The 13,712-nt window shown below is 44.8% G+C and overlaps 1 protein-coding gene across 7 annotated transcripts in view; it reads right to left on the reverse strand.

Moving 5' to 3' along the window:
• Window positions 1–13,712, reverse strand: part of TCF20 (transcription factor 20) — a 138,658-nt gene that overhangs the window by 60,331 nt on the left and 64,615 nt on the right. The window contains exon 1 of one of the 7 annotated variants that reach the window (XM_075428366.1): window positions 12,201–12,221. The exons of the other annotated variants lie outside the window; for them this stretch is intronic. The gene's annotated coding sequence lies outside the window, so the exon portion shown is untranslated. Of the gene's footprint in view, window positions 1–12,200; window positions 12,222–13,712 lie in introns of those variants that run through there. 7 annotated transcript variants of the gene reach the window in all.

Genomic DNA, 13,712 nt, shown 5'->3' on the forward strand with positions numbered 1-13,712 from the left:
GCAGATGCACTTAAGCAGCTTTTAAAAATCCATAAACTGATTGCTCAAAGTTGTCCATCTAAATTTTTAACAGATACCGCTATTTTAATAAGTACCTATGCCAATCAGTCAGATTCCATTTTATGTCAAAGATTAAAACAATAATTTTAGTTTCACATATAGGGTCAGTCATCTATACATTAGCTTAAAGAGATCCCGCATCCTCCATGGTGCTAACACAGCTATTCATGCAGCAAGCCAGATCAGGGAACCGACATGGGTGAGAAACAACTCTGCAAGAGAGAAAAGCCATTTCTGAACTGACAGATCCATTCACTGTATCGTCACACAAACATCTGTAGCAGCAAAACGGACACAGCAGGAACTGCTTAAGTGGCATGGCTACTGAAGTGCACTTGAAATCACAAGTTCATATTTAAAAGGCTCTTCATCTTCACACAACAGTCAAACAACCTTTCCCACCATCAAAAAGAAAATAATACTGAACCCTCAACTCCCCATTTCTTCTCTCCAAGCTGCAGATCAGCTGACTGCACATCCTACCCCAATTCACTGGCACTCTGAAAAGTTTTGCGACTCATTATATGCCACTTTTTGCAAATTCAGCTGTGTCCGTATCTCCAATGTCTCCATTTAGTCAAACATCACATCTGTTTCCACATACAGCAAAAGCCAAGCAACCATTTCAAGGACAGCTCCTGATCTGCTCTTCACCTCCTCAGACATGAGACAGAAGGTTCAGCAAAGGCATCACACCAAACCTTCACCTTTCAGTTACAAAACTGAAGACAGTGAAAAGTCGTCAATTAATTGGAAGAGGAAAACAGAAAAGACTGAGCAGGGTTGCCACGTTCTACCTGTCCAGGTTCCCACTTTCATTGCAGAAGTGAATCCAGTACCACAAATGCTCAGAACTATAGCAGTTAAAAAAAACCTCTAATACATTATTTTTAATCAAGTTTTATAAATTGTTCATACCAAGTACTAGCCCCTGCCTTTAAATTCTTACATGCATTATCTCTTCAAGTTATGACAAGTTGCTCAGATGAATACTTAGGTCATATTTAATATTACCTGCAATACAAGTCCTTTTCTATTCAACGTAGCCTATACAATTAAGACTTTCTATTCTGTTTTACAATGCCTGGTGCAATGAGCCTGTAACTAAGATTCCTGGGAATTCCTCAAGGTGAATGAAGTAAATTAACACAAAATTTCTATCAATTATGTGCAAGTATTATTGCAATACAGGCTACGCATTGTATACAAGAATTAAATCAATTGATTAGGACAAAACCATTGCTGAGGATAATGCCACCTAGTTAGATTATACACAATAACATTAAAATCGGGTAGAAACGTAACCTCAATCTACTTAGACTAACAAATTAAAGAATTACCATCCAACTGCAGGAAAGCTGTACTCAAATTTATGTCCTCCAAACCTCTTACAGATAATTTTTGTTCCTTTAAGGTAACACTAGAAACCTAGCTATGCACTGTACCACTTTCAAGCTTCTCTAGCCAAGGTTATCATTCTCCCTATCAACTTAGCACCTCACCCTCTAAAGTGACAGATTTAAGAGCAATTTGGGTATGCAAATACTCCTGCTATGGAAGACTTGAGACAAAAATACAGTCAAGGCCATATGACGTTTACTGATAAAATGTTAGGGGGAAATAAGGTTTTTCTCTAACATAAGAAAGAAGTTGTTGAACTTCCCTCAAAACAAAAAGCATTTTTAAGATTTTTCACACTAAAAAAACCCAACAACTTTTCTTTCCCTGATGTCTCTCCTTGTCTTCTACAACCTGTATCCTCTAAACATCACTTTGCTCATTCCTTCCCACTCTGAGTTCCATAGCACCTGTCTCACGCTGGAGCCAGAAGTTGAAGCAGATCCACTCCTGCAATTTAAGTGTTTTCTCCCGAGAGAGGCTAACAGGGAGGGACTAAGACTACAGCCGCAGTTACAGGGAGACAGGAGAAACAGTTCAGATTAATACAAAATAACTTCACACGAAGTGATTCAACAAAAAGATTACTTCAGTGGCAGCACTATTTTAAGGAGTTCTTCACCTTTCCTACCTTCCCACCCCCAAGACTCTCATTCCCACCCCAGTACTGCAGGTTTTCTTTGGATTTTTCAAACTGGACTACTTTCTTGAACCATCTCATTGCGCATCCTCACTGTAGTCACACCGGCGCAACTAGCAGATGACATAGGGGAGGCAGAACACTGCAGTGTTGGAGCACACAGTTAAAGACTCCTGAAGTTTGTACTTTTTGAAATTCCTGTATCAGTAAGCCTTAGCCTAAAGCACTTAATTTGGTTCACCCTCACCAGTTTCCCCGTGGAGACAATGTGAGCCTTTCAGAAGGTCTCTTTCCATGTCATTTTTATTAGGCAATTAAACTTCTAATACACCTTAGTTAAATGTCTGGAATTCTATCATATAAACTCAGGCCACCAACAAACAAGACACTGTACGCTGCTACTTTAAATTGCAGACACTTAATTCCGTGCTTCGAAGTTCTGCTGCTCCAGCCGAAGGCACAGTAAACGACAACAGTAGTCAGACCACATCACAGACACAAAATTAACTATAATGAGCATAAGCAGTTCACAGAAGTGAACAAACTACAGCTGCAGATCCTCTCACAACTGGGGTCTAAAGTGTTCTCCTCCCCCAGCAGATTTCAGTATCACCACAGTGATACCGTCAGGCGGCGCTTGAGGTTGTTGATGGGAGACACACTTGGAAAGCTGACCAATGAAGCTTCAACTGCATGTATTCCATCTTGTACCCTAGAGCATACATCCCGAACAGTTGAAAGCAGAGAGGAGGGATGAATTCATCACGAGAGAAGAAAGAATCTCTCTATAAATACAGGTTAGTGGAGGATAACAAAGACACTGCACTCTGAGCACAATTTTTGGAGATGTTAGAGCTAAGATTCCAAGGTAAGACAGAGGGAGCTTCAGATGGTTCACTACTCTGAGAATCAGCCCCACCATTCTGTTACACTTGAGCTCCTGAAGTCATTCATCCCATATACCAGAGAGAAGAGAAAAAATAAAACCAGAAGACTCCACCGTTTCTTTCTCCATCCTGCCTCCCCTCAAGAGGAGGCTGAATAAAGAGGGACAATTAACACAAACCATACATGATGGATTATATATAATCATTCCATAATGCTAATGCATTCCTAGAGTTCTACTACAAGAACATAAAGATGAGACGTTTTTTCCTCCCTTGCTCTAAAACATCAAAACATCGAATGAAAAACTGAAAAATTTGCTACCTCCTTTCAGCTAGAAAGATGACAACAACACCAAGTCATCATTGCCTTTTACCTTAAGAATTGTTCTCGCTATAATTCTTTGTCTTGTTAACCAACTGGGCAAAAGATTCTTACTCCTTTGTTTATTTCAAATACACATAGAGCTAATCAGGAAAAAAAATCATGAGTAAACACAGCCTAACAAACTCTTTACAAACTCTACAGTTCTGCGGATAGGCAAGGAAGTTTATTTCCTAATTCCTCCTCCTGTCCACATTTAGGAGCTTCCTGACCCTGTTTCTCATTGAACTAAGAGATGTACTTTCCCTGGTGGGCTCGATCCAGATTCACTCAAGTCATCTTTTTCCAACGACTCTGACAGGCTTTTGATTAGGCTGTAGGGCATACACATAGACTTTCAGCAGCTCTATTATATACACACACCCCTTTGGTTTTCCACAAATTCCATCTTGCAAACACACAGCAAACCATTTCTGCAAGGCAAAAAGACAAGGAAACAAAGTGAACACAGGACAAGTCAAATTTCTACATCCGAATTGCAGGATACTACCATCATTCAAAAAAACATGTACTCAGTTGAGCAATTCTCAAGAAAGAATATAGTTTTGTCTCTGATAACTGGAATATGAAAAGGTACCAAATGTAGAAAATGCCTAAGATACCAAATGTAGCAAAGTACCCCAGAGCAAAAGGGAAAAAGACCAGAAGGCAAGAATCACCACCATGCTCCCCAAACTGCAGTAAACACGATGCTGGCTGAAATCAGAAGTGCAGAGATACAGAATACCACAGGGCAGTGGACCTCCCTGGATCATCACCAAAGCCAATCCCCTACCACAGCTGGCAACCAAACAATTCTGCATCAGTAAGCTTCTCTTCAGGCACTCTCACAGTAGGGAGACTAAGAAAGGCAAAGGAAAGATGTTTCTCCATTACAATGCAGTGATTTGGAGGGAAGTGGGATAGGAATAGCATAGTTCATTTTTTTTCCTGCAAAATAAATAGCACCAGTTTGGAGCAATTCTGAATAACGCTCCCGCTACTTCCACTCTCCAGCAGCACAGAGAGAATTTGCATCACTCAGTGATGCCCTGTGATACAAAGGCAATGTGCTACCATGTGCTGTAACAATTTTGGCCAACTTATTTAATCCACTGTCTGCCAAGTGTCCACCATACTTTTTAAGGCCTATCTAAAAGACCACTTTTATGCAGCAACATGCACAAGGTATGGTCAGGATCGAGAACATCAGAAAATCTGACGAGCACATTTCACGCAGGTATGTTGGAGAAGGGTGAGAAGAGAAACCTCCCCACTTCCACATGCAGGAAGAGAGATTGGGAAAGCTCACAGTGGCAAATCAGAACGTACACCATGTGACAGAACACTGTTGACTTCACTCTTTTTTTTTCCCTTGAATGCAAGATAAGAAACAAAAGGAAAAGACATGATAATACAGAATCAGAGAATCACTTTTGTTGGAAAAGATCCTTAAGATCATCAAGTTCAACTGTAAAGCTAATGCTGCCAAGTCTACCCCTAAACGCCATGTCTACATGACTTCTCAAGACCTCCAGGGATGGTACTACAAGCACCTCCCTGGGCAGCCTGTTTCAGGGCTCGAGAACCCTTTCAGTGAAGAAATCTTTCCTAATACCCAATCTAAACTGACTGCAACTTGAGCCTGTTTCCTCTTGTCCTACCACTTGCTGCTTGGGAAGAAAGACTAACACCCACCTTGCTACAACCTCCTTCCAGGTAGCTGTAGAGAGCCATAAGGTCTCCCCTCAGATTCCTCTTCTCCAGACTAAACAACCACAGCTCCTTCAGCCGCTCCTCATAAGACTTGTTCTCTAGACCCTTCACCAGCTTCACTGCCCATCTTTGGACACGCTCCAGTATGTCCTTCTTGTAGTGAGGAGCCTAAAACTGAACACAGCATTCAAGGTGCGGCCTCACCAGTGCTGAGTACAGGGGCACGATCGCTTCCCTAGTCCTGCTGGCTCACATTCAGCCGCCTGTCAACCAGCACCCAAAGCTCCTTTTCCGCTGGGCAGCTTTCCAGCCCCTCTTCCCCAAGCCTGTAGCGTTGCGTGAGGTTGTCGTGACCCAAGTGCAGGACCCAGCACTTGGCCTTTGTTGAACTCACACAACTGGCCTTGGCCCATTGTTCCAGTCTGTCCAGATCCCTCTGCAGAGCCTTCCTACACTCAAGCAGATCAACACTCCTACTCAACTTGGTGTCATCTGCAAACTTACTAAAGGTGCACTCGATCCCCTCGTCCAGATTTTTGATAAAGGTATTAAACAGAACTGGCCACAATACTAAGCCCTGGGCAACACAACTTGTGCTCAGCTGTCAACTGGATTTAACTCCACTCATCCCAACTCTTTGGGCCCATCCATCCATCCAGTTTTTCACCCAGCAAAGAGTACATCCGCTCAGGCCATGAACAGTCAGTATCTCCAGCAAACGCTGTGCAAAACTGTGTCAAAGGCTTTACTGAAGTCTAAGTAGACAACATCCACAGCCTTGCCCTCACCCACTAAGCGGGTCATCTTGTCATAGAAGGAGATCAGGTTAGTCAAGCAGGACCTGCCTTTCACAAACCCATGATGGCTGGGCCTGATCACCTGGTTGTCCTGTATGTGCCGCATGATGGCACTCAAGATGATCTGCTCCATAACCTCCCTGGGCACCAAGGTCAGACTGACAGGCCTATAGTTCCCTGGGTCCTCCTTCTGGCCCTTCCTGTAGACAGGCATCACATTTGCTAACCTCCAGTCAACCGGGACCTCCTTGGTTAGCCAGGACTGCTGATAAATGATTGAAAGCAGCTTGGTGAGCACTTCTGCCAGCTCCCTCAGTACCCCTGGGTTCACCCTATCCAGCCCCATAGACTTGTGTGTGTCTAAGTAGCGTAGCAGGTTACTAACCATTTCCCCTTGGATGATGGGGGCTTCATTCTGCTCCTCGTCCCTGTCTTCCGGCTTAGGGGGACTGAGAACAACTGTTCTTACTATTAAAGACTGAGGCAAAGGCGGCATTAAGTACCTCAGCGTTTTCCTCATCCTTTGTCACTATGTTTCCCCTCGCATCCAAAAAAAGGATGGAGATTCTCCCTAGTCCTCCTTTTGTTGCTAATGTATTTATAGAAGCATTTTTTTACTGTCTTCTACAGCAGCAGGCGCATTAAGTTCTAGTTGGGCTTTGGCCCTGCATATCTTTGTAGCTATCCTTGTAGTCCTCATAGCTGCCTGTCCCTTCTTCCGAAGGTCATAAACTCTCTTTCCAGAATTCCAGCCAAAGCTCTCTGTTCAGCCTGGCCGACCTTCTTCCCCGCCAACCTCTCTTTCAGAACATTGGAATGGCCTGCTCTTGTGCCCTTACGATTTCCTTCTTGAACAATATCCAGCCTTCCTAGACCCCTCAGGACTGCCTCCCAAGCGACTCTTGTGCACCAGGTCCCTAAACAGCCCAAAGTCTGCCCTGCCGAAGTCCAAGGTGGCAGTTCTGCTGACCCTCCTTCCTTACTTCTCCACGAATTGAAAACTCTTATTATTTCATGATCCCTGTGCCCAAGATGGCCTCCAACCACCACATCACACTCAAGTCCTCCGTTTGCAAGCAACATGTCCAGCGGGGCGCCTTGCCTAGTTGGCTCCCTCACCAGCTGTGTCAGGAAGTTCTTCCACACACTCCAGGAACCTCCTGGACTGTTTCCTCTCTGCTGCACTGTATTTCCAGCAGACAATATAATGCTGCTCTTGTAGTATTCACTACATGTATCAGATAACCATTACGTTAATTAAAAAAAAAAAAAAAAATCACATACAGTGTTCCCACTAATCCAAAATTTCTACTTATAGGAAATACTGTTGGACAAATCAAATCTCACGGAAATTCAAATGTATCCAGGCATTTAACCAAAGGTAACAGCAAACTGCAGATATTGAATTGGAAGCTGATTACAACATTTCATTATGGTGTACAATGGTTTATTCCTTTAAGTTCTGGCAGGTGTGACAGCACACATTTTTCTTTCAGCTAGTAAGTCTTAGGTATGTTTTTCACAGTCATTAGCAATGTTGTATATGGCCACAAGCCATCTATAGTCAGCTCTGCTAAAACCAAGTCTCTAGTTTAGTTAAAAGCTATTACCAAGACAGAGTTTGCAGCACGTATTTTTACAGGGAAAGTGATATGAACAATATTCCCAATAACCCATGTTAAAGCTTCTAGCATAGTAGCTCCCCATACAATTTCTAGCTAAGTACTGAGCTCTTATCAGAACTCATTGGAGGGTTCTGTTTATGACTTGCAATTTACTAGCAATTAGATGACTGAGTTCATCCTAGTGAAATACTTCAAAATAAATCATCATATTCCAACATAGAATACACAACGATTCCATATGCAGTTATTGGTATGAACACAGACATGCTGCATGCTTAGAAAGAAGAAGGGAAAAAAAGTCATTTTCCTAGCTTTTTTGTATTTGTTGCACCACAATGCAGGAAAGAAATAATGGGCTTCTCAAATGGAGAACAGATCATATCTCAGAGGGACTCAAGCCAGGGCCTCCAGACAAAGAACCTGGTAACACTTTTTCCACTCTTCCAATATCACCACCAGTTATAAACACTGTGGTAAAAAGAAGAAACACCAAGAGCACTGGGAAATGTACATGCATATTCATTGTCACCAGGTCGAGCAGACAAGAGGAAGCATGTGCTTTGTTCTACCAGTTCCTAACTCTGTGCTTGAGGAATTGCTAGACAAGAGCCAGGAAAAAAAAACAGGAGTTTCACTGCAACATGAATGCTTTGTTGTACCCAGGTTAAAACTGGAGGTTCGCTTGTGCTGTTGTTCACAAATGCAGCACAAACAAGTTCAAGAGTGGGTAGAATTTAATTTTCACTTTTTTTTTTTTTTCTTCAAAGGCAAATAGGCAGCATATCACAGACTCTAGAACATCCTGAACTGATCTTATCCTCCAACAGGGGTAAACAGAATCTGCTTTTGATTACACATCAGCCTCAACTTTTGAGTCTTTGGGTTTGGCTTCTCCCCCCCCTTAAAATGAAGGGAAACCCATGTACATGCATAGTGAAGAAAATCATGTTTTTCCAAGTATCTCAAAACAAACCAATACACAATTCAGTGGCAAGCAGCAGCAGAAAGGCTCAGCTGAAGAAATCAAGGAGTAGTGTAGCTAGACACCAGTGTGACACAGATGCACCAGCAGTGCTGCACAAGGCTGCAAGACAGAATCTTCCATTTTTCCAGTCAGTCAAGGCTGAAGTCTAGTCAAGAACCATAATGGAGGGGACCCCAGTCAGAAGTATAACACTACCAACTTTTTTTTTTTAAATAAGAAAAACTTGATAGAAACAGTCGCACATTAAGATCCTATTACCAGAACACAATAGCCTCTCCCGCATGATTTCAGAGAAGTACAAACCTCTGCTTATATCGTGTTTGTGTCCTCTATCAGTAGTACCAAATAGTTTTCTACAAAGAAAGGTCTACATAGCATATCAACGCTATCAGAAGTGGTTAAAACTACTAAAATAAAAGTAGTCTTAATAAGTCCAAAAGCTAAACCAGAAATTCAAATTTTATTTAGAGAGATCCAACCAAAAACACTGAAGAAAAAACACCTTTTGCTATCAGACTGCAATTTAATTACTTGAATTGGAAGAGCTGGTTGGTCTCAGTCCAGTTTCTACCAACAAATCAGCATGTTAGCTGGCTCCTTAGGAACTGTTGTACATAATCTTTCCTGTCTCAGAGGCCAATTGCAGGATTAAGAAACACAAATTCTCACACAGCCAGTTAAGGTACACAGTGAAGCCTGAGAAGCTAGCACTGCCAAAAACGTTTCTAAATCTTTGAAAGTTATAAGGACTCAGGTTCCAAAAACATTAGTCTAATACCCTTCGTAAGTATAAAATATATTTATTTTTTCATACCTTGTTCAATTCTATGTTTAATTAAAAAGCTACCCCACCCAAATGGAGATCTAGCATACCCTGTGTCAAAAGGGAAGATATGCATAAGCCAGCTATAAACTCTTAAATATACCCTTATCTCAAATTATAGGGAAGCCAAGCAAGCAGCATGAAATTATTCAAGTTTATTACACATTATGCCCTCATTCCAGATAGCAACCTGCCAAGCTGGTAGAATAGCAACAGGAATTGTGCAGTACAATTCCTATGAAGGGACCCTTCTAAGAGCAGCATTATTGCCATTTTGCTGTGCTTCATGGGTGCTTTAGTTAAACATGACCTAAAAAGGAAGGGAGAAAGGGGACAGGCAATTATTTTCTTTTTAGCATTGTACCAAGAGTCCAAAAGGAATTCTTTGCACACATTTCCACAACAGAAAGGGGGGGCGGGGGGGAAACCCCAAACCTAGAGATTTCATTCTTTTTCCCACAGACCATATACACATATCAATCCTAGACAGAATCACGTCAAGAACATTTTCACTTATACTGCTTTAAGTCTAAATTTAATCCGAATATCATTTAAAATGCAATAAAGAAGAGGTTAATATCTCCCCAGTTCCTCAGCTGAAGGTTAAGAAAACTTCTGACAATAAAAAGTGGTCTCCTTTACAACTAATACACAAACAGGTTTTCTGTCTCATTTGAATAACCTTCAGATATTATTTATACATTATAGAAAGAGATTTACTCCTTTAATAAAAATTCACCTCAGGCCTTCTTTATGAAGCATTAGTAACTAAAGAAGAGGACCAAAAAAACAGTAATTCCTGACCTCCTGTTAAAGGCACTCACAGCCAAGTTGCATCTAGTGTTTACACACAGGTAACCAGGCTTAACCTGCCCCAGGCTGCAAAGGTATATTAAAGCATACATTTCAGAAAAAATGCAGTTTTCATCAATCCCAAAGCCTCTGAAATCTGATTCAGACTTCAAAGCCCAAATTGTGTCAAAACACGTACTATTCTATTAGAAAGGACACTAACAGATTTAAAGCTAAGTAATCTGAAGAATATCAAACTTGCAAGAAGGTCCAAAATCCTCCCCTAGACATTTAAGTCTATTAATACAAAGCCCAAAAGCCATCAGCTTGTCTGAGGTCATTCCCAAAACTACAAGCAATAAAAACATACAGTAGCAAGTCATATTTTCAATATGAAAGGTGCTGTCATAATCCCAGTCAGAAGGCACAGTAGTTTGCTTGCCAATTTAACCAGAAAACACAAAAACACACATTTCATGTACCAGCATTTTACAGAAATGGGCAAATACCACTCTCCTCATAACACTAACAAAGTTTAAGTCATAGATGACTAAACTAATAAATATCTCTCTCATTTTTTTTAACATAACTCTTTCTGCAGTACGCTAATGCAGCTGTCTTTTTATATGCCAAATGAACCTAATGCAAAGACAACAGAAGAAAAAACACAAACTCCAGTTGAAATGAACTAATATGGAACCCCATTTAAAGATGTAGATTTAAGAAAAAAAAACACAAACATGTCCAAATGAAAACTCACACATAACAACACTAAAAACTATTTATCACGTACACGTAACCAAATGGACTTAGTTATGCTACGCAATACCCATCTATAAACCTCAGAAACCAAAGTCATCTAACAAAAAAGCAGTCTAGAAAATAGGTGGGGAAAAAACAGCTCTTCCTGAATTGAGTTCAGCCAACTTGCTACAAACCTAACCCAGGGGTTGCTGCATCTCCATCATCCAGTCACTTCATTGTTCTACACAGCCTGGGTAAAGGTGAGCCAACCGCTACGCACACCCCACTACCGATCAGGAAGCACGCTAAAATCCAAACACTCCAAAGAATTACCCATGGATGAATCAACAGATGGCAACAAGTGACACAGACATGAACAGCTTTCAAAATGCTAACCTAAACACAGAACAGCTCTGAAACAGATCCTCAGTCCCCTTGCGGGTATCTTTCTTATTTTTTCTTTTGTTTTCAAAGGAGGATTAAAAAAACTGGAACGGTACAGGAAACAAAGCTGCAATTTAATGAAATCGTCTGCCCTTCTAATGAAGGGGGGAATGTTGTGGATAAGACAGTATACATGAGAAAAAGGACGATGATGGTGCCAAATCTACCCACAGAGACAATCACTTGTTGATTCACACACAAATGTGCTCCTATTTTCAACTTAATGACAGAGTCCCAGTATCATTAGACAGCTCTGATACATAGGTTAAAACACTTACCTTACATAACTTTCTCTTATTCCTGCCTTGAAGGTAAGGAAAACCAACTCCCAGCTGCAATTCCAAATACAACTCCCAACAAAGCAAGCAGCTTTAACAAAAAGACAACCTGATCCCCACAGCAGCCCAAACACCCTGTAAACGAGCAACGCTACCTCGACCCTCCACAAAGAAAAAAGCACTGCGAACCTCAAGCATTCACAACGCAGCCAGTCCACCTACCGCAATCCGAGCAGGGGGTGCACCCACCTCCCCCGACATTTTTAATCGTTTACCCCTTCAGCGGAAGCTCCAATCCCCACACCCCCGGAAAAACTTCACAGTTCTTGCAAAATACCCTTCTTTTGGGACGGGAACACAGGTGGGCACCTCACCACGGAGCACGCAGGCCTCTTTAAACACACGTAAACACAAACATGTTCTTATTTAAAGACGGGGAAAAAAAAAGGGGGGGGGGGTAAACGTGCTAAGCAGATCAGTTCCCAAGAGCCCTCTCCCAAGTCCTCCCCGCACCCAACACTCGCCCTCCAACACACGGATGAGGCCCCTCCCGCACTACTGAGTGGGTCTCAGCCCCCCCGTCGGGTGCCCGCCCGGCACCCCCCCTCACCCCCCCATCCCGACCCGGCCCGAGCGCGGCCGCCCCTTACCTGCGACCCTCCCCCCGCCGCCTTCCCCGGCGCCCCCCGCCGCCGCGGAAGGTGCGGGCGGGGCGGGGGCGGCTCAGCAGCGCGGGCGGCGGGGCGCCGCGGGGGGCCGGGGTCCGGGCCGGGGGCGCGGTGGGGGCGCGGGGGCGTCTCGCTCCATCCTCCCTGCACACGCACAGAGGCGCACACACACACACAGGAAATAACACGGGGTCAGCTGACCCCCGCCAGCCAATGGCGGCGGGCGCTGGGGAGCAGCGCGCGCCAGCGGGAACGGCGCGAGGCGGCGGGTCCCGGCCGGGAGAGGGAGCGGCGCGTGCGCGCGCGGCGGTGTACATGTATGTGCCCGCGTGCGCGCGCGCGGCAGCGCGCGGAAGGCGGGGGGGTGAGGACACGAGGTACGCCCGGCTCGCGTGTCACCCCCGGCCCCGCCCCGCCCCGCCCGGCGGGCACGGCGCCCCCCGGCCCCTCAGGGCGAAGGCGGTGCGGCCGCCGCCGGGGGAGGGAGGAGGGGCGGGGCAGAGCACCGGGCCCTCCCCAGCAGCTGCCCGGCCCCCTTCGGCCTTCTCGGGGTGGGGGCCGCCGCCGCTTCCACTTCCATTTTCTCACACATCAACACGCCCCCGCCAAGTTATTTTAATGACCGGATTCCTTCCGTTCGGCCGCTTCTCCCCGGCAGGAGGCAGGCAGCTGCAGCCGGGCCGAGAGCGCTCCCGGCGGGACCGCGAAGCCCGTTCACCGGCCCAGAGCCCCGGGGTACACCCTGAGCCAGCGGCCAGGCCGCACGCTGGGGCTGGGCGGGTCCCGAACCGGCGCTGCCTCAGCGGAGCCGCGGGGAGCTCGGGAAACAACATGGAGGCCGCGGGCGGGCTCTGCCTTGCCCCCCCCTCCCGAGTTCCCCACCGGCCTTAAATCCGGGAGTTAGGCGCGTCCAATTGCACTTCTGCTCTGGAGAAACGATTCGGCCTTTTTAAGAATATTCACGAGGTTTTGGGTTTAATTTTTGAGAGCAAGGGGGCAAGGAGACTGACGGAGGGGGCAGCTCGAGGGCGAGGAGGCAGCGCCTGTCAAACCGTCATCTCCTTCATTTAAGCCCACGTGCCAGCACTGGAAGCTCTACACGACACCACGGTCTCCTCCATCTGCCCCTCAGAGCACCTGACGTGAGGACGCAGGCAGCTGGCAGCCTCAGCACCTCTCACTGCTGAGCAGAGAAAGCTCAAGCATCGTTTAAAACTTGCTTTGCCAAGAACTTCACCGAGTTTCAATAACTGCCCTGTTTCCCCAGGTCCTCAGCAAGCCTGATTCTGAGAGAAGGCCCCAGCTTAATAGCTCATCCCAAAAAGCAATGAGCTGCTTCAAAGGACTGCATTGTAAGCGCAGCCAGTTGACAACTTCACTGATGGCTCCCCCACAGGTGACTCACTCTTTATGAAGAATAAATACAAACCACCACATCTTGTACCACGCGTTATCTGTCACAAGTAATTCGGAGACTGGCCGAAATTCCATCTA

The sequence above is a fragment of the Opisthocomus hoazin genome, chromosome 8, assembly GCF_030867145.1.
Source record: "Opisthocomus hoazin isolate bOpiHoa1 chromosome 8, bOpiHoa1.hap1, whole genome shotgun sequence".
NCBI lineage: Eukaryota > Metazoa > Chordata > Aves > Opisthocomiformes > Opisthocomidae > Opisthocomus > Opisthocomus hoazin.